We start from the raw sequence: 22,122 nt of genomic DNA, 5'->3' as shown, positions 1-22,122 counted from the left end.
TATGATGTTTTTATGAACTTTCTGAAGCATCAAAGTTTTGGTGCAATTGACTTTCAATGGAGGGATAGAAATTTCTCATATTTAATTAAAATATCATTATTTGTGTTTCGAAGTTGAGCGAAAGTCTTACTGGTTTGGAATGACATGAGGGTGAGTAAATGACCTATCCTTTTCATAACTTAATACAACTATAAGCAGAAATTACTCCAGACTGAACACAGACGTGTGTTTCTAGTTTAATGTTTGATCGTGTCAGAGAATATGATCAAGATGTTGGTTTGTTAAAAAAAATGTTTATTTATAAACTAAAAGTCAAAGTCACATTATAAGCTACACAACTATGACACGCATTGAAGAATGCTACTGATGTAGTAAAGAAAACACTCTTATATCTGAGCTTCTTTTAGATTCTGGACATTCATCAGCCAACTTCATGAGGTTCATCCTGGGACGATTTTAAACTGTACTTACTGAGGAATACGTGTGATAAACACTTCATGATGAAAAGATCAGAAAAATTGGGAAGTTTGTAACGCAAAGTTGAGATGTTGCCCAGAGAGAAAAACATTAGATGTCGGATGAAAAGATGCACGACAGACGAGAGTTGTCGTATTTTCCCCGCGTTTAATAAAACCACTCAAACGTCACACTCGTCCGCATACATGGGGATCGAGCGAGAAAAAGTACACAAAAACAAACATCCAACTCTGGTCACAATAGAAAAAGGAAATAAAAGAAAGAATACAAAGAGAGTCGGCAGAGCGGTTATCTCCTCTCCTCACTCACTTGTGAAAATCTAACTGACACTCTACGCACATGCGCAGTTCTCAGCTTAACTCAGATTGCCATAAAACACAAAGTGACCGTTACAAGTCGTGTAAGATCATGAGAAACATCAATTCAGTCCAGTGTGTCAAAAAGTTTTGTTGCTCAATACAACATGAATGAATACATATTCTGTGGAGAAGGAATATATCTGGGCATTAGTGCGTGTGTTGCTCGTCAACGCTGTAATAAACCGAACAGATATCTGATAGGCTAGAGCTGCTCATCATTAAATATTGAGTCCTGCTGCTGCTGGAGCGGCTACAGCTTATCTACACTAGCTCTTACTTTCACCAGTGAAAAAAAAAATCACTAGCTATCTGCAGCACGAGTGTCTATAACCTTACGAGTGGATCATTTTTCGCTCCATGAGTACTTAGACGTGACAGCAGCAAACGATCATACAAACACAAACAAAATGTGACGTTTTACCATTTCAAAATGCTTCACACCAATCAACTGTGCCAATGTACCGAAAATGTGCCAAACTAGGGCTTCGTTTTTAATGTTGTGATTGGTTAAAGTGGCATTTTTGTATGGTACATTGGGCCCTTATTGTTCATACAGTCTCTCCCCTGAGCTAGCTCCAACAGCCTGGAGTGTGTAAGGTAAGATGTAAACAGTAAACAATAAGTACCCCACATCATCTCCAGACTCCATCTGTAACTTGTAAACAAAAGACAATCAGCATTAAAACTGAAAATACAGCATGTCTTATTTATGAAAGTGCAAATTACATAGAATAATAACAACAAAACAATCTACTTAGGCGAGACCTTCCGCCACAAAAGATAAAAGAAAGTATTCTTGCTATTAAGTGCGACACCAAATTTGCCAGTTGGCAAAGGTTTGCCTAACTTCGTATGGGATGATAAAACGTTCTTGAAACTAAAACAGCCTCACATGCTCTGCACAAACACAAGAAGCACTCTATAGTAATACGTCAATTGACCCTTCTCTAAGCCCCGCCCTCCCTAGTTACTGTTGCTACGCCTGACAAGGTTTCAAGCCTGGCACGTCTATTAAGTCACACAGCGCGTTGATCCCCGGAAAATTGCCGTGTATTTAACGCTCAAGCGCTGAGCGCCCGGCGTTTTTTACTGGTCGCCGAGAGTTGAAAAATGTTCAACTTTGGGTAAAACGCTGCGCTCATCACTGTCACTTTTTACACAGCCGTCCAATCACAGTGGAGGAGGGGCGGGACAAATACCACACGACCAACTGTCACAACATTCTTTCTGTACAACGACGTCAACCAGCAGAGCTAACCGAACAAAATGGATGAAAAATATTTTTTTTTTATGAAACAAAATTATCTGCGAAATCAGTTACAAGTAAACTGTGCTGCGGATATTCTGTATCATAGCAACGAATCGTCTCAACTGAAAAAACGCAGCGCTGCCAAAACGCTCTCAAGCGCCCACAGCTACATTTGCATTCATACTTTCATACCTGCATGGACTGGCTAATAATCAGACAGTGATTGCTTCTGGGAATGAGGATGCAATGCAAATAATAAAATAATTTGCAGTAGAGTGGTGCAGTTATGACGTAAGAACCCGGAAGATTCGAGTTCCTTCCAGATATTCCTATGCAGTTTTATAATGGAGGTTTTTCGATTTAAGAGTAAAATAAAGCCTGAGGTAATCATAACTTGACTATACTTTGTTTTTTTCTACAACGTCAATAACACACTTATAGCGAAAACACGAATTTTCAAAAGGTTATGTTAATTTTTTACAAAGCAGACGTTTTTAATAACTAACTAGACAGCTTGGGGTGTGAGTGCGTGCAAAACATCAAAGTATCATTAAGTTATGTTTACCACAGGCTTTATTTTACTCATAAATTACTCATTATAAAACCCCATAGGAAAATCAGGAAGGAACCAGCGGTGAATTACACTTCTGGGTTCTGACATCATTACCTGTACCACTCTATTGCATTCGAACTTTGACCGAAACATGTTTCCTAGTATGGTGCCCTAGTATCCAGAAAACACCCTGGACAACATCAGCACACATTATCATTCGAGGATGACTTTAGATTGATAAAAGCAACACAAACTATGAACACTTATTAAAGAGAAAACAAATCGATTCAGAAAATAAACACCGTGTTCTGATTAGTCTTGTGTATTAAACTGAATGTCAATCAATCAGGGAAGCTAAAGGTGAGCTGAGCCAATAGCTTTCACTAAAGTAACCTGGGCTCGTTTGATCCAGTACAATTCATTTATGCCAAGAAAAGATAAAAATGAAAACGAAACGACTAAAAACGCTGTATTCTGCTGCCAAGTCATTAGATGGCGATGAAACACTATAGACTGAACATGTAATACCCATGTGCACGACATCATCGTGTTCAGAGATTTACGTTTTTATTTTTTACGCGGAGAACGTTTTCAAAAACTTCCACTTTGAAACCCGTTTTTTTTACCCGATTTAGGTCGTTCTTTTAAGACTAGTCTAAGCATTTCGTGCAACCAACCACAGGTTATAAATGCAACCAAACCACTGTCGGCAGTTCAACTAGTTCAGTTCGGCTCTCACTTTTGAACATGAACTTTTCAACTGAACATGTTAAATTGGCATTTGACAGGTCTTGGAATGTTTGAGAAATTACATACTATAATCTGGTCACTGTCAGCATTGGTCGTGTCAGTCGGAGCGAAATGTGAAATGGCCTGAATTGTCCCTTAGAAATTCTTGAAATTTAAATTTTGTAAAATTTTCATGATTCAGCTGCTTGAAAACAAAGTGTGGTAAAAGTCATCAGATAAATGTTAGTAAGTAGCCTCCCTCCCTTGATTTCCCTGAATCCTTCTGGTGCCGTCACATGTAGCAAACGTGAAACATGCACAAATCATGCAAACAGTGTCTGTTTCACATTCATTTTTCGTGATTTGTTTTTCATTCTAAACTGTAACGTTAACATTGACAACTGAGGGCCCTATTTTAAGTGCATGGTCTAAAGCGCACAGCGCAAGTGCACTTAGGGCTTGTCCGAATCCACTTTTGCTAGTTTAATGATGGAAAAAATGGTCAGCGTGTCTAAAAGGGTTGTCATTTATCGCTATTTACATGCCGGAATTTGCAAGCTGAAAAACTCAAGGCTTCTCCAGAGAGCAAACGGATCTGCTTGTGCGAGAGGTTAAAGTGCGCAAGCAGACCATCTACAGGACAAGCTGGATTCCACCATATCTTGTACAATATTAATCTTTTACATTGCTTATTACACATACAGGAATGCATAGCACACGAACATGCCAAATATAACGAATAAAAAAATTATAGTGTACGCGAGTTGTGGACCCGCCTATAGGCGCATATTACTAACACGCCCTTTAAATAACGCAAATGGATTTGCTATTTAAACAACGTGGCGCAGGATGTGAAAATGATAACTGTGTCGTGCTGAAACAAGCAAAAAACACTTCTGTCGCGCCTAGCGCCGGGTATATGATAGGGCCCTGTGTGTGTGAAACATACTCGGCTGTTTTGGTGTAAGATGGCAACATAGGATGCAGAGTAAAGACTGTATGTATATTGTCACGGGGTGGTTTTAGGGCTTGTTCATCTTTTTGAGTAACCAGAGTCTTATGAACACAATCAACTACATCCAACTGAACAATAGAGGAGAGTATGCCTCCAGGAGACAGACACACAGATGGAGACTAAACTATTGTTGACTGTGTGTATGACAGTGTGCAGCTCAATTGTTTATGTAGCTCAATGTTGGTCGTTGTGGTTCGTCTTGAGTAGATCCTTCACTAAGAGGTCAGAAGGACAATTGTTTCCTACTGGACAATAATATGTGGGAAAAAAATCCCACAGTGTTAAGGAGGGACCAGGACAAGAACTGTAATTTCACATAGGACTGCATTATACATGGTTTTAGCATTGATATCGCGATGATAAAACTACTGTTAGACCTACCTGAAAAACCTTAAAAGCACTGATTACTTCATTTGTATCTTTGTTCTGTTGTATTTATTTATTTGTGCTATTGTGTGTAGTTTAATTATTTGTTCCTTATCAATAATGAGAATTCATTTCATGCAGGGTAGGTGATTTGTTTTAAAAAAAAAATTTTTTTTGCTATACTGGTTTAAAGTTAGCCTGGCAAGCCAGACCCACATCAAGATGTTAGGTCTGGGAACTCACCATTGGCATGCCTCAATCCGAGGGGTGGGATAAACGGTTGGCTTTCAAATTCCCTCTGCACGCAATAGGATAGCACTACAACCAACCAGAGCAACGAACGGTTGTGGCTGAGTGAGTCCCATGCATTTTCCCATTTCCCTAGCTATTAAGATAGCTAGTTAATATCTTAAACGTTTGCTGTATCCAGTCGGCAAAACTCCGAACACATCTTCCTTTTTTAAGAATGACTTAAGTGCCGTTCTATGTTCTTTTCTCAAAGAAAAGCTTAACTTCAAGTCCTCCAGAGTCGTGGCCAAAGCCGATTCAAAAGACAGCAGTTCGCTAGCAGCAGCGGTCATCTTTGTTTTCAAGTAGCAGGAAATTGATGCGGAACCGTCACAACTCTGCCGTCATTATGTTAAGCCCGCCCACCAACTCTATTCTCAATGTGATTGGCCTGACTAGAGTTTGGTTTTTCCAGCTCGAAAGCCAACGGAGAGTTGCTAGACTACACTGACTGCAAAATAAATATTGCTACCGCTAGGGTGCGTCTAGATTTCTAGGCTGGTTGAAAGTCTCTTCACATCCTGATAGCAATTACTAAGTTAATTGGTCTAAATGTATATAAATATTAGGTCAGAATGCTACGATACGATGTCCTATCTGCCTGTCAACGTATGTATTTTCATACCTCTGGATTACATGTCATCAGCTCATTTCATGGCACTAAATTCTGACGTAATCAATTTGTGATTGGTTGTTGAGATTTTGGCCCATTTTAGTGACTCAAATCGAGCCATAGAATGTGGTCATCTGCCAATCGATCGGAGCACCCTTAATTTTCAGTCATTTTTTATTTATTTTATTGGCCCACATTTTGGCACATCCCTGGAGTTTACTAAGAGACATATCCTCACAATTATATAAAACAGGCATGAAAACGGGTCAGGGGTGAAAAAGGTGAGAATGATATGGGATGTGGGGCGATTGGTGAATGTTCGTTGTTTTTTCTTGACGCGGGGAGGGGGGGGGCACATTTGCACACACACGCAAGGTCTCTCGCACTCTCTCTCTCTCTGCCGTGCGCGCGCTACACGGTTTGGAGCTTGCAAGCTCTAGATTCCGGGAGATTTGAACTAATTTGCAGGCATCAGGGAGCCCCTATCAATATTCGGGATAGCGGACATACATCCCTGACTTGGGATGTCTGCCTCAGTCAGGTAAATCGTAGAGGCCAGGCGTGCTTTCAGCTTCTGATGGTGGTCTGCAACCATTGGTGTGCACGCTCTGGTCAGCATGAGCAAAGCAAACTGCTTGTAAACCAATCAGGTAATGGTATTCCCCTACCTTCCCAGAGAAAGAAACTGGTGATGCAAGCCCCTTCGCGCTCATATGTGACCGGTCACGGAAACTAGGGACACAAGTCGGTTCTGGGGCATTTTGAGTTATTCATAGATTCTGAAAGTGTAATCTCCAAGCTTTCCAACGATGTGTAACATGTGGAAATCTGATAATATTTGGAGAAGTTGTGGCCATTTGAAGCTAGGCACTTAAAAAAGCTTAAAGATGAGAAAACGACCTCTAAAGATTGTGCAGTTCTCACCTGTCTCTGCAGCTGGGAGTGACAATAGGGCTCATTTACATCTCATTTAGATAAGCCATACACACAACAACACACAAAGACCAATATGCCATAAACATATTACGGAAAACCAGCAACAACACACAAAGACCAATATGCCATATCAGTGTTTCCCCTACCATTGTTTTGGGGGGGAGCCCCGCCCCCCCAAAACGACCCCCCGCCCCCCCTAAAATGCTGACGAAATCCAGTCATAAAAAAGGAATTTAGTGTATAACGCGGAATTTCACGGAATTTGTAAATTTTAGGAAAAAATAGAAAGCAGTTCAGTACACTTGAAATCAAATCGCGATGTAGACTAGTGTGTGTGAATATTAAAACACAAAGACTATTTAAATACGAATCCTGCATGTTCTGTGTGAATTAATGGTGCCGCCGACGCGCAGTTTCATTTACCACACACACACACACACACACACACACTGAAGCACGTGTGACGCTTGCGCTATTTTTTGGCCTATATGAAGACACAAACGCATGAACTTCCTCTCCAGGCTCTAGATCCACTCTGAAAGTCACTTCGTAATAGGGTTGGGAACCGAGAACCGGTTCTTATGCAGAACCGGTAGTGTTTTTGGTTCTGATGCGATGTGTGGACGAAGTGCTGGGAGCTTATCCTTTAATAGCGACATAAATATTAAAATTGTAATGAATGCACTGTCCCTCGCGCTATTCGTATAACAAGTTAAAAAAAATTGCGTCAGATACCAACGCAGAGAGAGAGAATAAGACAGTAGAGCTGCACCATTAATCTTTAAACGATCTCGATTCAAACACCCACGCGATCTTATTCCTAAATGACAAAAACTTCACACCGGGACATTCAAATCTGTTTGCGCTGTCGCTGACATGAAACATCTAACGTTAGCTTTACTTTCTGTCTTTTCAACAACACAGTATCGATATTTCTGTGTTAAAAATATTCAAATGATCACAGAAGTACTGAGATAAAAGTTTATAGTTCGAGAATAAACACTGATGTTAAAACAGTTAATCACCTTTTGAAAGTCGCTTCAAATAACGAAAATTCGCTTCAGAATTTACAAAATGTATATAATGAGCGATTACATCATGAATGCCTTTTTTCAAAACGTGTTTTTGTCTTATCCTGAATCACTACGGTAAGGCTGTAATAAGCGTTTAGACTCAGACTACTTTACACTGGTCGGTTCGGCACTGCTGCGGAGTAGCCCAGTGCCTGCGTGACTCACTCGCGTCATTGACATAAACATAGAGAAGTAGCTCCGGCTACAATGTTCTTCCGCAAGACGCATGCATTTCTGTTTATTAACTGCTAGAGCACTTTAATCCAGTAAGGAAACAAGTGAAGTTTCACAGAAATCAATCATTCAAACCGATTTAAAAAATATTATGTTTCACCTGTCTGGATCTTACATGTGTGTTCAAGCATATTCTACCCCTTCTGAGACATTCCACTGCTGGATATACAATAAGATATAGGAGAGGTCCCAAATTATCCTTGAGAATGCAACATTTTTTATTTTCCTTCAGAAAAAAATATTGCTAAATAATATGTTGCATTTGTTGACATTGCCAGTCTGTTAAACTCATTTGACAAGTAGGGCCTATCAGAAATAAAACACAAAAAGGATTGTGTATTTTCCCCGTACTACTATTTGTATTAGTTTTAATAATTTTTATTGAATGGGAACCGGAACCGGAATCGTTTGGCGGAACCGGAATCGGAACCGAAAAATTTCTTACGATTCCCAACCATAGACAGTATGTTCCCAACCCTACTTCGTGATCATTTAACCGCTTCATTTGAGAACAACTATCATCATGACATAAACACACAGAAACTCAAAAGGTCTTCACGGCAACCCGTCAAAATAAAAGTTCGGTTTAACTTGACAGAAATATATTACTGTTGTACATTAGAATTTAGATATGTCCCAATGTAATAATACACTAACACTAATCCAAATAAATTATCATCAAAACTGAAATTTTTAAGGAATAATCCATGTTTTAATTTTAACAGTAAAGCTCATTGTGCAGCAAGTTATTTGACAAAAAGTTTATTTAATTTCACATGATTAAAATTGATGATAAATGATACAATTTTTGTTTTATGTCTTCATTTTATTACCAGAAAAAACACAACACAGAATTAGTGTTAGTGTGAATTAGCGCAGAATTAATTGGTGTGACATTTTTTTTCATATATTTTAAAAAAAAGTATTGTTTAATGATTCATAATACATGATTTCAATTAATTAGACATGCTTTTTGATTGCAAAAAAATTACACCACGTATCCGTAACACGCCCGCTCCGCAACACCAGCAGTACACCCCCCCCCCCCCTAAAAAAGAATCCTAGGGGAAACACTGCATATACATATGACGCAAAACCAGCAACAACACACAAAGACCAATAAGCCATAGGCCTACATATAACGTAAATAGTGCGCAACGCTCGTGTGCCCAAAATGTCAACAATATTAAAGTTTATGCAGGAGGCAAATGCCTGCTGGCATGTTTCTTTAAGCAGTCATGACAGGAATTTTCCAAATAATCACATTTCACCTCCTCAAATTACTGTTGAAAATCTCTTTACACCACTTTCTTATGTGCGTATACACACACAAATGAAATGTCCGCAAGCACGTTATATCATCAGCAGGTTCATCATCTTAAATAACGACTAAAGAGCAAATGAAGCTTAACTTACATTTCAGAAACGCGCACGACAGTCCTTCATCGCAGCAAAGGTCTTAACTGCATCCTCTATTTCGATTCTCTGTGCCAGTTCATGTTCTATGGAGATTTTTGCCAGTCCATTAACTCTGTTCCCTGTTCAAAAAACGTTCCCCATTCAAACCAATCGGGACGTCACATATGAAAAGGCCAGCCACCGCTGTCAGCGAGCCGAGCCGCCGTATTCACGCACTGAGGGCGCGCGCGCCGCACCCATACCTCCGGTTCAGTTTCCCGAGCCCACGAAGTGCGACGAAAACATTTTCGGTGTAACTGCCAGACGGTTCAGCTCGTCTGCGACAATCTTTGCGGCATCCATCTTCATTGAATTTTGATATCAGATAGAGCCGGCCAGAGCACAGCATAATAAGTAGCCATGCGGTTCACTTGGAGGGCGGGGGCAAAAGCGCCGGGTTATTCAGTATGGATAAACACACAGACAATGACACACCACGCCCCTACTGCATGTTTGCCAAGGACAACCTGGAAAAAAATTAAGCATAATGGAAACGTTTAATTTGGTCAGATGAGACAAAATTAGAGCTCTATGGCCAAAGATATGTTGCCTATCTTTGGAGGAAGAAGGGAGAGGCGCTAATTCAACCCAAAGAACACCGTTACCACAGTAAAACAAAGCGGTGGGAGTATAATGCTGTGAGGATGTTTCAATGCGTTTGGAACTGGGAATATTGTCAGGATTGAAGGAATCATGGAAAAGGAAGACGACGAGAAGATTTTGAAAGACAACCTCAGGCAATCTGCAATAAAACTTGGTTTGGGTTGACGTTTTTTCCTCCAGCATGATAGTGACCCAAAGCTAGTTTTGTCAAAAATACTGACTTTTGGAATCCACTGATAGACGCCTGCTTTCAAATGCTCCCGTGTGGATCTGTGCAAGCGCTCAAATTTTTTCGAATTTCAGTACTGACTTGGTACCGAAATCAGTACTTTTGACAACACTACCCAAAACCACACCTCACTTCTGGTGAGGAACTAGCTACCTCCAAATGAGCAAAGTGAATGTCCTTGACTGGGCTGCACAAAGCCCAGACTTGAATCCAGTAGAAAATCTGTTGGACACACTGAAGACCAGAGTCTATGCCAGGAGACCAACAAATCTGGAGGAGCTTAAGAGATTTGCCAAGGAGGAATGGGCTTGCGACTCCTCAGGACTGACACAAACAACTAAAGGAAGTTATCAAGCAAAAGGGATAAACAATTGACTATTACCCAGACAGCAACATAGTTTTGTTTGGAATCCACGTGTACCAGATCTGGACAGACCCGTCGCTATGGGCGGGCCATAGGGGGCCGGGCCCGCCCCACAAATGCTTGTGCCCCCCCACTTGAGGCACAGATAATTTAATTTTGTTGCTAATAAACAAGCATAGTTGCTAATTTTGTGTTGCATTAATGTTGCATTCTTTATAATTAAAATATTAAAAATATAAAGAAACAATGGTGTGATTTAGTTTGATTGATTGGAATCTACACAGCAACAGCCTATCACGGCCTTACAAAAGAACGTTAGGCTATGTACGTGACATACAACTAAGCCGCTCAACAGTTACAGCGCATTTTTGAAAGCTGTTTCAAAACGGGTTTTCGCTGGCTTACTCACTTCAGTTCCTTCCGAGTGGAATGATACTTTGATGAGGAGGTTCTGCTCGGAGAAACGCTTCCTCCCGCTGTACTGGGACTGGAGAGAGGACAGCGCTGCCTCCACTCAAAGTATCTGTGCGAGTGTATTTGCGTGCGTGTCGTGTGTATGTACAGTGTGTGTGTGTGTGTGTGTGTGTGTGTGTGTGTGTGTGTCATGGCAATGCATATCCCATTGTTGACTGCTTTAAAATGCAATGTTTGAGAGATGCTTCTAGTGTTACATCTAATATGTTGTATAGTCAAGTGTTTTATGGATATTCATAACATTGCTTCTGTGTAATGTGGTGTAGGCTATAGGCTACCTGGTCATATTGCTGTAGGTTATATGTTTAACGTGATGATTACGTGCTGCGCGACTAGAGTTGATTATTATAAATATACATACTGTAGGCTAATAATAATTGTGCCCCCCCATACATTTCATATGCCCCCCTTAAGACTGAGGTCTGGCGACGGGTCTGGATCTGGACCGGATCTGAGCCAACTTTATGGTCCTGTCAGGGTCATATAAGAGGGCTAATAATTTTGACCTGTACAGTTTTTTATTCTTGGTCATAATTTTGTTTCTATTTGTATTATAAACACTCCAAGTTTCCTAAAATAACTATTATGTTTAGAAATGCTGTTAAAAAAAAACTTTGCTCCTTTAATCAGCTTTTGGGAATCATATTATAATCATAATATTTTATAGGGGGCTGATAATATTGTCTTCAACTGTACATTAGTTTAGTCTTCTGCGTGAGATAGAGTAGATGACACTTAATAACACTGGTTAAAGTAGGTGCACAATGACTCCACTGTCACCAGCACATGGATCAGGTATCCGCCTGACCTGACGCCATTCAATGCCCACATACTGTTTACTACATAGGGCTCATTGTTTTAAGACAGGACGAGGTGAGGGGCTGAACTAATTCCCTCAGGAGCTCCTGGCAGACACTGCTAGAACACTACTGTATAGAGGAGAGTATGGTGCATACACACTTCCATTAAGGTTATATTAAGCTTTAAGAGCGAGATGGACCAGAAGTGCTGGATGCAGAAACAATTCAATATTATTATATACACACCTGCTATCTTTATGTGTGCGCGCATGAAGAGGTCATGTTATTATATTTATGCTTTCAACAAACCCTGAGGAGTAAGACATTGTAATTCAAGCAATGCAAATGTTATCATCAACACCATTTCATAGATACAAGCTCCTTATGAATAATGCATCAAAGCCTCATTAACACAATGACATAATACGTTGGATTTGGCGTTGATGCAATAATAAAAAAAGCAAGAATAGATGTTAAAAGCGCAAGATGGCTGTCTAATGTAAGTACACTCACATGTCCTGAAGGGATTGTGTCTGTCATGTATCCCGCTCCTCCTTCAAGAAAATACACGGATATAATTAATATTAATACATGAACGCTTGCACGATCACACAGTTCGTTCTTTTTCTCTCATAACACATGTCTTTCTCGTGATAAACTAGTCCTCGGTTAAAGACAGTAACCAGGGCCAGACAAGACACAACAGAGCCACCGGCTGCCACCATCCCGCTTCATGATTGTGCTGCTGTTCTGTGTGTAGTATATACGAATCCTACTATTGCGACGGTTTCTTCATGAATGTTAATTAGGTCGCGCTGACGTTTCTCAAATACCTTTATTTGGGCTCCAGACACGTTATCTAATTAATATTCATGAGATAGTGTTACGCTTCGTTTATTCGTCAGCTGTCCAGCGCCCGCCTACCAACGCCTGCCTTTCAGCCAACCAGAAAGGCCTATTGATCAAGGATGGAGTTACCTAATTAATATTTTACGAACCGATGTTGCCATAGTACGAACTGTTCATCCAACATTCCTGTCAGATGAGGCGGAGGCTCTGACCGGTTCACGCAGATCGCTTCTATTATAAAACATGAAGCCTTTAAGGTTTTAATACACATAGTACAATAAAAAAGTGACGTATTAACCTAAAGTAATAATAATAAATTCCACTCATCTGTTTGGGGTTATAATTTGGACCGCAGCGCCGCGTATCGGACAGTTTCAGTCATCATTTAAAATATAACGGACAACGATGATTAATATAGTTGAATACTGAATTGTGCCCTTCCCACATTACTGTAAGCCTAAATATTTCACTGGATCAAAACCTTGTTCTACCCAGCTAATTTTGGTTCCCAGAACATGTATTTGTAACGTTAGTTTTTGATTTTTGGTTAGCCAGGAAAGGTTTTGCTACGGAAATAGAACGGTGTTTTTTTTAGGTTTGCAGAACGTTCCCCTTAACCTCTTTTCATCGTTTATTTTTTACATAGGCCTATTCAACATGGAGGACCAGGAGTGCCACTTAACAATAAAATGAAGATTCAATATATCAATTTAATAATTCAAACATAAAAATGTATAGAAATAAATCACTTTTAAATGGACAAATGAATAGACATTTTTAAAGTTGTTTATTTAATTCGTGTTTTTAAATGTATTGCAATAAAATCATAAAACAATATATAAATAAAAATATTTTAAATATATAAACAATTAAATAGACACATTTAAAATTGTTTATTTAATTCATGTTTTTAAACGTAGATTAATAAAACAATAAAGAGTACTTTAATAAATCATTTTAAAGGTACATGTTAAACCGCTTTTTTTAAAGCATTTGGCAAACCATTTCTCTATCTATTTGCTAAATGCTTTTCTTTGTCGGTTTTGCCAAATGCTTTTCTTTATCCATTTGTCAATCGAGTTAAAAAATGCCATTGGACAGTACACACGTGGGAGCAACCAATCACATTTTGCCTGTCTCCCACTTGTAAATGTAACACGCACTGTCATTGGACAGTTAGAGAGACCATACGTCATTAGCGGGAGTTTGAAGACGGGTTCGAGGCAAACGACGCAAAAATGGCAGGTGAATCAGAGAGATGTGTTTTCAGAGGGATTGCGGATGATTTGTTGTCTTTAGCTGATTTCTGCGGAAGAAATTCTCCTCTTGATTATCATTTTATATATAGAAGAGTTTCACAGTTGAGGGAAGACGTTGCAAACGCAGCGGATTATTGTGGCTGTACAATAAATGGAAGGATTTGGGTTATGTTTGATGAGGCTCAGTGTCATTCAACGACTGAGTCCCTCGGACTGTAGCAGCCGTCACGTCACTCTGATGTACTTTCAAGCATTCTTGAAAATTACACAACATTTTCTTTTACATACCTCAAACCATCATGTGCAAATTTTTGTCGGACTGTCCACACCGATACATCTTGCCGTCTCTTCTGCTGGTACATCCAACGACTGGTGTTGTTCAAGAATGCTTGGAAGTACAATAGCGTGACAGCTGCTACAGTCCGAGGGACTCAGTCGTCGAATGACACTGAGCCTCATCAAACATAACCCAAATCCTTCCATTTATTGTACAACCACAATTATCCGCTGCGTTTGCAACGTCTTTCCTCAACTGTGAAACTCTTCTTTATGTAAAATGATAATCGAGAGGAGAATTTCTTCCGCAGAAATCAGCTAAAGACAACAAATCATCCGCAATCCCTCTGAAAACACATTCAGATTCACCAGCCATTTTGAGATGGTCCTCACTGCAGAACATGAAATCCATGGAGAGGAGTCGGATCCACATCCACATCCAACTACCCCACCTTACATATACCTAAACCTACCCATCTCCGCCCCCTGATCCCTAAACCCACCCCTAATCCCTAAATCCACCCCTAATCCTACCCATCTCCACCCCTTGGATCTTGATCCGACTCCTTCCACCTTACATATACCTAAACCTATCCATCTCCGCCCCCTGATCCCAAAACCCAACCCTAATCCTACCCATCTCCACCCCTTGGATCTTGATCCGACTCCTCCCCGTGGATCTCATGTACTGCATTGAGATCATAGACTGTAAAAAATAATATGGACGTAGTGTCCGTGGCGTCACCCGTAGGTTTCTGAAGAGCGTTTTTGAAGCCTAATGTGGGCGGGGCCAACCGTCGCCATCTTGGCAGTGCGTCATCTCTTGTCACTCCCGGATAAAAGAAAATGGGCAAAGAGGCGGGACATGGGTGGAGCTGAGGTGCTAATGCTATCCTACTGGCCTCGCGCTAAAGTGACAGCTGAATGTAGAAGTAAAGCCAATAGTTAAAGTTCATGTTTTTGCCCTTCGAAATACTATAATAATTAAAATACGTAACTAAAAGTGAGACTATGTGTATCGTGATGCATAATTATTCTGCTAGTTAAAAATGTATTATCATGCAGTAACTTACAATATTGCCCTGAGCTTGTGCGTTTGACAGTGATTCATGCGCATACATGTCAGTCAGCACGGCCTTGCACGTCAAGTTCGTAGAGAGCTTTATTCAGTTCAGTCGATTTTAAAATCTGATTTTGGCCGCCTCTCAATTTCTCAAATGGGTTAAACCAAAAATATTACCTCAGAAGTTCAAGTAAATGCACTAGAAATCCGCGCTCATTCAAGGGCTTGCATCTATTGCATGGACGGAGAGAAAGCTCTGGCACCTGCAGGATTTCATCTCACGGTACTTTTTATTTAACATTTAAAAGTTAAATAAGCATATCTGTTCTGTAAGAGCAATGGTAGCCTGTAGCCTGTATACTCCAAAAAGCAACGAAATGGTCAGACATCCATTAGTACATGCGAGGAAAACAACTGGAAATACAGCGCTGGTTGTTCTCTCCATACTCGACAACGACGGAATCCAACGGCGTGACCAAAGGTATAATGCGTGTATTAAATTGTATGAAATAATCCCGAATACGATATATTAACTGAGGTATAACGTGACGGCTAACAGACAGCAGACACACGGCTAATGATGACTATAACGACAGCAGCAGGAATCCACCTGTCACTCAAAAGTGGACACACCCTTAATTATGCAGAACTTTAAATATTAATCAACTAAACGGATGAGTTAACAAAAAATTCACCCCCCTCACAGTTGTTATGAAAGGCATAATTAGCTGTATAAACCAAAGCCACATAGAGAACCAGGCTGTAAGCATGTTTTTTTCTGCTGTAAAGTTGGTAATTTTAACATGGGGGAGATACAGATTTGACTCACTTGAGCAGCCAGCCTCAAGCGCCAATATCAGGGGGCGGAGATGGGTAGGTTTAGGTATATGTAAGGTGGGAGGAGTTGGATCTGGATCCGACTCCTCTCCGTGGATTTCATGTTCTGCAGTGAGGACCATCTCCATTTTTGCGTCGCTCGCCTCGAACCCGTCTTCAAACTCCCGCTAATGACGTATGGTCTCTATAACTGTCCAATGACAGTGCGTGTTACATTTACAAGTGGGAGACAGGCGAAGGTGATTGGTTGCTCCCACGTGTGTACTGTCCAATGGCATTTTTTAACTCGATTGACAAATGGATAAAGAAAAGCATTTGGCAAACCGACAAAGAAAAGCATTTTAGCAAATAGATAGAGAAATGGTTTGCCAAATGCTTTAAAAAAAAGCGATTTAACATGTGCCTTTAAAATGATTTATTAAAGTACTTTTTATTGTTTAAAAACATGAATTAAATAAACAATTTTAAATGTGTCTATTTATTTATACATTTAAAATGTTTTTATTTATTTATTGCTTTGTGGTTTTATTGCAATACATTTAAAAACACAAATTAAATAAACAACTTTAAATGGACAAATTAATAGACATTTTTAAAAGTGATTTATTTATATACATTTTTATGTTTGAATTATTAAATTGATATAATGAATCTTCATTTTATTTTTAATAGGCACTCCTGGTCCTCCATAATTCACACTTTCATGCATCATTAATAGGTACATAAATCATAAGTAAATCAAGTTTGTATACATAAATCAGCACACAATCAATCAGTTTTTGTTGATTCATTGTTTAATTACAAATGAATCAACAAATGAAATGACTTCATGCTCAGCTACTGTTCGGACGCTCTCGCTTACTGCTCCGCGCTTTGCTCTATCGCTTTATATTTCTAAATTTTATCTCCTTTTATCATCTAATTTTAACTTCAGCAAATCAGCACAGTGCTCAAACGCTTGGATTACTACAAAAAAAAAAGCAGAATTATTTTATTCGACCAGCCTCCCACTGAAAGCTTACATTCCGGGGAAGAGAAAACACAATTGCCTACATTCATAAGGATAAGAAAATGCCTCCTCTGGAATCTACTTGCTGCTCCAACTGCTTCTTGAAACAAAGTTAATTGCGGGACCACCAAACCAGACAGAACACACAACAGAGCTTCGTCATGGACGTCCTCAGCATACAGCCGGTGAGTCCCATGAATCTAGTGTTTCTCGACAGGCCATACTGAGTGTAGAGAAACAAGCCGATCGTTTTACTAATCGATGGCACAAATTTAACTTTTGGGCGAGACCCAAAGGCACTCGGACATCAGATTGTCACGAGGATCACATATTACTGCAGTAGCATCCTCTACCCCAGATACGGCAAGGACTGCAAACACTGGTCTCCTACCACCGCCTATACATCTTGAGAACAGATTTGAAGTATTAATGAATGAGGAATCCCCAAATTTGATGAATGTGATCGCACACAGACTGAATCAGCCAGTAGCTAACACTGATGCTAACTGGGGCTCAAGGTCGACCAGACAGCGGCACTCAGCTCACAGTGCAGCCGAGCCCAGGACTCTGATAGTGGGCAACTCCGTAATCAGAAACATTAATAGCAGGGATACAACAACGTGCTGCCTTCCACAAGCAACACCATCTGATGTAAACAGGGAACTTGAGAACATTCTGATGAAACATAAGACTGCAAATCGACTCATCATTCATGTGGGGAAGAATGATATTCATAAAGAGCAGTCGGAACTTCTTAAAAAGGATTTCAATTAACTTTTTGAAACACTTAAAAGACTGAAAGTTCAAACATTCATCAGTGGATCACTCCCAGCAAGAGGAACAAACAGGTTTTCACGGTTGCTTGGGCTTAATACATGGCTGCAAAAAACCTGCAATATAAAAGGAGTGAACTTTATTGACAACTTCAATCTTTTCTGGAGTCAGAGGCAACTGTTTCAACAGAATGGCCACCACCCAAATAAACTTGGTTCAAGAGTGCTAAAGGACAATATCTACTTCTCCCTCCGTCATCCTTCTGCAATGTGTGCCATTCCACTCAACCTGAATGGCACACACACACCTGGATACAGTATGAATGACCACAGGATTTCACTTCAGCACCTGAATGGACATGCGGTTGACACATCACACAAGGACAGTGATAACACCACTCAGCCACAACAACCTCTGCTCACGGACACAAACTCAGCTGAGCCCTGCCCACAGAGCTCCCCACAGACAGACTGTGACATACCAGCACTGCTCCAAGATACAGCACCCAAGAACAACTTTCTGGAAAACAGCCAGGGAAACCAGGACAGCATATTACAGCCTCCAATAACACCAGAGCAACAATTCCTCTCACCGGAAACGTTATAACTATCTCCAGCATCTCCACTTCTGTGCTTCTCAGAGAAAATGGAACAACTGGTGCATGCTGGAACTAGACTATCCCACTCTTTTGCTGCGAGCCCCCAGATACCAACCAAAAAACGCCAGGCCCCACAACCACCAAAGCCTACGGGCCCAGTTCGCCCTCCCCCTCCCCCTCCCCCTGTGAGAGCTCTTCGGCCTCTGCCACAGGGCCAGGGCCCACACCCTCCTCCAGCGGCTCGAGGTGAACCAAAAACAACTGATACCAGCTCTCAGTTACCCCTTTTCCACCAAAAAAAGAACTGGTTCGGAACTGGTGCTGGTTCAAAGTTGGTTCGGAGTTGGTTCAACTTGCGAACCTTCTCAGAACTGGTTTGTTTTTCCACTGACTAGAGCGCCCAGCGAACGGCGTCGTTACGTCACTGTGTACGTCGCTATACGTCTTAGCTAGAAACGCTTGCAAGTACAACATTACTTTGGGATTATCTCTAACTCGTGTACCAAGAAGGCTTTAAAAACAATTGAAATATGTAAGTCTTTTAATCTTTTCCTTTGATATGTAATCTTTTCTGATTAGTAATGTACCCCTGTCTTGTGTCTTTTTTTTTCTTTCCGTTTGTTTGTTCTATATTGTGACTGTTTTCTTCTTTGCTTACATAATGTTTTCAATAAAAAAAATAAAAATAAAAAAAAAAAGCTAGAAACGCTTGCGCCAACTTCAAGCATAACTATTACAATGGCGGAATACATCGTGTTTCTGCAAATATTTCTCCTGGCTTTGCGGTCAGAAAAGATGTTTAGAACACATCTAAACCCGCCCCCAGCCCCCGCCGTAAGCATGACGTGGTAAAAGAACGGTTCTCTGGTTGTAGTCCAGCAAAGAGTTGGTGCCGCTTTGGAACCAGTTTTCCTGACCGAGAACCGGTTCTTTGGCTGTCGAAACACAAAGAACTGGTTCGCGAGTAGGCACCGACTCCGAACCGGCTCTCAAAATGCTTTGGTGGAAAAGGGGTAAGTGATATGTGTCGGGTCCCCGCTATGATAACAATAACTTTCTCAAATGTTTACAGAACAAGCGGGAACCCAGTGTGCCTGTATCTTTTTCTATTGCTGTTCGATTACATGATAGAAAGTCTAAGGCCTTCAAAAGCCGTACAGCAAACCCATCTAATCTGGTGCCTATTACACGACATACCAAGATTGCTGTGGGGACAAAAAGTAAGACTGTTAAGTAGGGATGCACCGATACCACTTTTTTGGAAAACGAGTACGAGTACGAGTACTTGCATTTCAGTACTCGCCGATACCGATACCGAGTACTTAATAAAAAAAACACGATTTAAATTTACAGGTAACAGCTTTAGTCATACATTTTAACAAAAAAAACAAGGGACTAGTTTGGAATTAAGAACATTTATTTAAAAATGAAAAGCATGTTGTATGCAGCAACATATTACAGAATAAATAATTATTAAAAAAAATGTAAACAGTGACAGTGCAACTCAAGTATTTTTTTCAGTTTGTTGTAAACTCTGCCGCTTTGGACAACACAAGGGGCATTAATAAACATCTTTGCTATTTAGTGCACAATATTTGAATAAACTAACAACATCCACCAACATAGAACCGTGGCAGTCAGTGCAACTGAGGTAGGTATTAACATCAAGTCTAAGACGACTCGCTTAATGGAGCCTATTTAGAAAAAGTGAGTGGCAGGTTTTTTTTTAAGAAAAGTAGCTTTTCTGCATTATCAGCAGTCAGCCTGTTTCTGTTTTCATCTATAATGTGTGACACTGAGCTAAAAAGCCTTTCACTTTCCACACTGCTACATGGGGCTGAGAGGTATTTATGGGCCATTTTAGCCAAAGTGGGGAACCTGATTTTGTTGACACCCCAGTACTTCAGGGGACTGTCTTCACGAGGGCTTGGGGCCTCTCCGAGGTATGTGTCGAGCTCAATGGAAGCACCTGCTGCCAGCGGCTGTGCTGCCTGGGGTTGCTCCTTAGCGATTTCTTCAAATACAGTGTCCAGACAGCTGCTAGTGCTGGCCTGGGCCTTGAGGAACAGTTTAGCAGGAGGTTCTGCAGCTTCTGCCTGACTCCCCTCTGCCTCAGCTCTGGACATCATCTGCAGCTCCTGCTTCAGGTGCAGCTTGGCCTCCGGAGCAGTGTTGTTGGAGAAGAAGCGATCTTTATACCTGAACAAAATTCATGAATGTATTAATATGTGGAAAAATAGGACAGATTTTAGTTTCCCCTAAACCACTGTCACAAATCCCAGCCATTTGGCTTTCTGGTAGTAATAAGGGAAATATATATATATATATATATATTGCATACATTTGTATTTGTGTATTTTAGTTACAAAACTATAATATAATATAATATTTCAGATGGAATTAATTAATCTTACATTTAGTAATGTAGTTTATCATTGACTACCTATAGCACACAGACTTTACCTTGGGTCAAGTATGGTGGAGATGAAGTACAGTGGGTTGGTCACTGAAGCGCTTCTTGACAGCTGCCAGTAAGGTTGCTTTCATTGTCTTGACGCCGTGGTCCTCGTCTGTTTCTCTGTTTAGAAGTCTCACTAGCACAGTCACAGCTGGGATGACATCAGAGGCTAGTGCATCGTAGCTGCTCACTTTTTTAGTTAGTTCCTCAAAGGGGGCGAGGATGGCAACAGTCTTCTCCATAAGAGCCCATTGGTGAGCGGTGAGATAGTCAGGGAGTTCATGCTCGGACACATACACCCCCAGCACTCGCTTTTGCTCAATGATGGACTGGAGCATGTAATACGTGCTGTTCCAGCGCGTCTGTACGTCCTGCTGCAGTCTCTTTATTGGCTGGTTGAGCTGTCCCTGAATGTCCTCGAGGCGGGAGTAGGCTAAGGCGGAATGTTTAAAATGCCCAACTATTTTCTGCCCCACTGCTATAGCATCAGCTATGCTCCTCTGTGCTAATAAGCGCTCGTGAACAGCCAGTTGGAGCGTATGCGCGACACACGGCAGACTTGGGAGCCCTGCGTCATTCATGGCTTTAATCATATTTTTGGCATTGTCACGAAGCACAACATGTACGGATGTTTTAGGTATACCCCATGTCTGGAGCATTTCCTCAAACACATGCGCTATAGCCTGGCCGGTGTGCGAGCCGCGGAATTGTTTCGCATGTAATATGGCTCGTTGCGGCGTGAAACTCTCGTCTATCCACTGGCAGGTTAGGCTAATTAGCGACACGGGGCTAACACTGCTTGTCCAAATATCCGTGGTGAAACTAAACGCAGAGGAGGCTTGCAGTAGGCTGTGGATATGTTTTCGCACGGAGTCGTGTAGTTTAGGCAGCTCCGTGTCAGTCATGTAGCGGCGGCTTGGGACATCATATCTGGGCTCCAGAACATGGAGGAGACGCAGGAATCCCACATTTTCTACCTCCGAGAGTGGCTGGTCACTCAATGCAATGTACTCGATAATTGCCTGTGTTATTTTCACAGCACGAGGATTGTCTCTGGACATTTTATCTCATCTTGCAAGAGTTTGCTGCAGCGTGGGTTGTGTTGGTTTAGAAGCGTGGGTAAACTCTTTGTACTCGTTGTCATGTTGGGATTTTAGGTGCTTGATTAAATTACTTGTG

General features: G+C 40.9%; 1 protein-coding gene across 8 annotated transcripts in view; it reads right to left on the bottom strand.

Moving 5' to 3' along the window:
- The window catches only part of rab3ip (RAB3A interacting protein (rabin3)), a 44,805-nt gene extending 32,163 nt beyond the window's left edge, over window positions 1-12,642 (bottom strand). For 2 of the 8 annotated variants that reach the window (XM_077235342.1, XM_077235343.1), the window contains exon 1: window positions 12,334-12,642. The gene's annotated coding sequence lies outside the window, so the exon portion shown is untranslated. The remainder of the gene's footprint in view (window positions 1-12,333) is intronic. The other 6 variants (XM_077235337.1, XM_077235340.1, XM_077235336.1 and 3 more) reach the window with 4 other exon arrangements.
- Window positions 12,643-22,122: the final 9,480 nt, after the last annotated feature.

The sequence above is a fragment of the Siphateles boraxobius genome, unplaced genomic scaffold (genome assembly GCF_051911475.1).
Source record: "Siphateles boraxobius isolate OS27281-9 unplaced genomic scaffold, OSU_SipBor_1 19, whole genome shotgun sequence".
Classification (NCBI taxonomy): Eukaryota; Metazoa; Chordata; class Actinopteri; order Cypriniformes; family Leuciscidae; genus Siphateles; species Siphateles boraxobius.
The sequence above is the reverse complement of the archived record's forward strand: the minus strand, read 5'-3'. Positions and strand labels throughout refer to the sequence as shown.